Source organism: Eretmochelys imbricata, chromosome 6 (assembly GCF_965152235.1).
Source record: "Eretmochelys imbricata isolate rEreImb1 chromosome 6, rEreImb1.hap1, whole genome shotgun sequence".
In the NCBI taxonomy this organism is placed as follows: domain Eukaryota; kingdom Metazoa; phylum Chordata; order Testudines; family Cheloniidae; genus Eretmochelys; species Eretmochelys imbricata.
The window spans coordinates 11,190,884-11,193,589 of record NC_135577.1 but is presented as its reverse complement, the minus strand read 5'-3'; the positions used below and the strand labels follow the sequence as shown (position 1 = coordinate 11,193,589).

Genomic DNA, 2,706 nt, shown 5'->3' with positions numbered 1-2,706 from the left:
AAAAGACAGACACCAGTTTTAATCTTTATTTTGTTCCTTTAATAAATGCCCAGAAGTTATTCTACACTCTGTGCAGCTTCTGACTAAATTATGAAGGCATTGCCAACTCCTAGAGAGAGGTCACCAGCTGAATGGAGTTTGCCACCAGCCCATGGTAGTATGTAAACAAACATCAGTTTGTTAGGAGGGTGACCTACTGTGTCCACTGCCTATCATGCAGACCAATATAATCTCATTATTTGCTTGTACTCCCCTGATCTATCTTTCTGTAAACATTTGTTGTCTCTTGTCTTATAAATACATTGTAAGCTCTTCAGGATAGGGACCGTCCTTTTGTTCTGTTTTTGTACAGTGCCTAGCACCATCTGGTCCTAGGTGCTAATGCAATACAAATAATATATAATAATATTTATTATCCAGGCAGCTAAGAATCAAGCTAAGCCAATGGCTGGAAACAATGACACAATGGTGACTAGGTTCATTCTCATTGGACTAACAGATCATCCAGAGCTTCAGGTCCCACTTTTTGTAGTGTTTTTACTAATCTATTTTATCACTCTGCTGGGGAATTGAGGGATGATCTTGGTCATTCAGATCAATCCCCAATTCCACACGCCCATGTACTTCTTCCTCAGCAACTTGTCCTTCTTAGATGTCTGCTATTCCTCCACCATTGCTCCCAATATGCTGGTTAATTTCTTAGTGGAAAACAAAGCCATTTTTTTATAGTGGGTGTATTACACAATATGGCTTTTTTGCTGTATTTGCCACCACTGAGATTTTCCTCCTAGCCATGGCATATGATCGCTATGTGGCCATCTGTAACCCACTACTCTACACAGTCACTGTGACTAAGAAGGTCTGCCTGATGCTGGTCATTGAGTCGTATTTCTGGGCTTTGTGAACTCTTTGATACGCACAAGTGGGTTGTTGAGATTATCCTTTTGTGACTCCAATGTCATCAATCACTTTTTCTATGATCTCACCCCTCTTCTGAAACTTTCCTGCAGCAGCATCCATATGAATGTGATGCTGGTTTTCATCTTTGGCAGCTTGTTTGAAATAAGCACTTTTCTGATCGTCATTGTCTCATACATTCTCATCATCCTAGCCATGCTGAGGATCTGCTATGCCGAGGGCAGGCGCAAAACCTTCTCCACCTGCATCTCCCATCTGACAGCTGTCGCCATATTCCAAGGGATGATTCTCTTCATGTATTTCCGACCCAGTTCCAGCTACTCGCTGGATACAGATAAAATGGCCTCAATGTTCTATGCAGTAGTGATCCCTATGCTGAGCCCCCTGACCTACAGCCTGAGAAACAAAGATGTGAAATGTGCTGTAAGGAAAATGATAGAGAGAAAAATGTTTACTCCACGAATTCCTATCATAGTGTAATTCAGAGTAACCAATGTGGAAGGGTGGTAGGAAAGAGAAATCCTACCATAGTTATGGAATGTGGAAACCAGGACATTTCCATAAAGAGGTGAAAAATATCACCCAGGGTATATATTTTGTAGGTGTCCCTATTCAGTGCCCTCAGTACATTGAATTATGTAAGTTCCTAGATGTCAGTCATATTACTAAAACCCCGATTCATCAGATCCTTGTTCAACATAGCATTTAAGCAGGTGCCTAACTTTGTCTGTTTTCCTTTCCATTGAAGTCATGCCTTTAGATACGGGGCTCTAAATTTCTGAAATATCACCAGTGCATCTTGTTATTATCACTAACTGTAAACCCAAGAATATTGCAAGGTGGGAGTAAATATTCTAGTCACCATTTCTTTTATTCAGAGTTAGAGAGAACAAACAGGGGATGCTTTTGGATGCACTCTTAGGATATGTCTACACTGTAATTAAAAACCTATGGCCAGCTGACTTGGGCTCGCAGGGCTTGGGCTAAGGGGATATTTAATTACAGGGTAGATGTTCAGGTTTGGGCTGGAGCCTGGGTTCTAGGACCCTGCCAAGTGGGAGGATCCCAGGCTTCAGGCTGCAGCCCTGCAAGGGCAAGCCCCAGGAGCCAGAGGTGTCTAATTGCAGTGAAGACATACCCTTAAAGTACTTCCAGCAGGGGATCTAAAATGTATTTGTGTGTGAGTCTACATGTGTGAGAGAGAGTGAAAGAAAGAACCAGCCCCTGAAAGACAACGGGAAAGAATTTCAAAACTTTTTTTTTACAGTAGAACTGATTACTTTTTGGTATAAACTAAATTTTAGACTTTTTTTTTAAAGATTTTTTTCCAAATTTTGAAAACTGATTTTGTTTGGTTTTGGTTTCCAAAAGCCAAATATCTTTAATATCTTAAAATCAGTGAAAAAATGTAGTGGAAACAAAAAGAAAAGAAGTGGGGGAGGGGGAGTAACACTTACTATTTTATGACCAGGTTTAGTTTACAGTACACAACACCTATGTTTTGGGACTACTTAACCAATTCCAGAGTAAAAATGCAGCACCACTGAATTGCAATATTTTCTGGAATGGAGGACAGTGAATGCATGTGACATGCCCTGCTTATTACTATATTTTCCTGCAAGTTGCTTTATAATGACAACTGGACTACAGTATCTCCATAATGGACCAAAATTGATTTGATCAGATCTAAACAACCCAAACTTTGGGCTATTTGCCTTTGTCCCACTAGTGAAATTGATTCAAGCTGTGTGACAGGGTGGACTAGGTCTGCAGGCACCCTGCTGGAGG

General features: G+C 40.7%; 1 pseudogene; it reads left to right on the top strand.

Moving 5' to 3' along the window:
• Positions 1–366: 366 nt before the first annotated feature.
• Positions 367–1,440, top strand: LOC144266609 (olfactory receptor 5J3-like; annotated as a pseudogene).
• Positions 1,441–2,706: the final 1,266 nt, after the last annotated feature.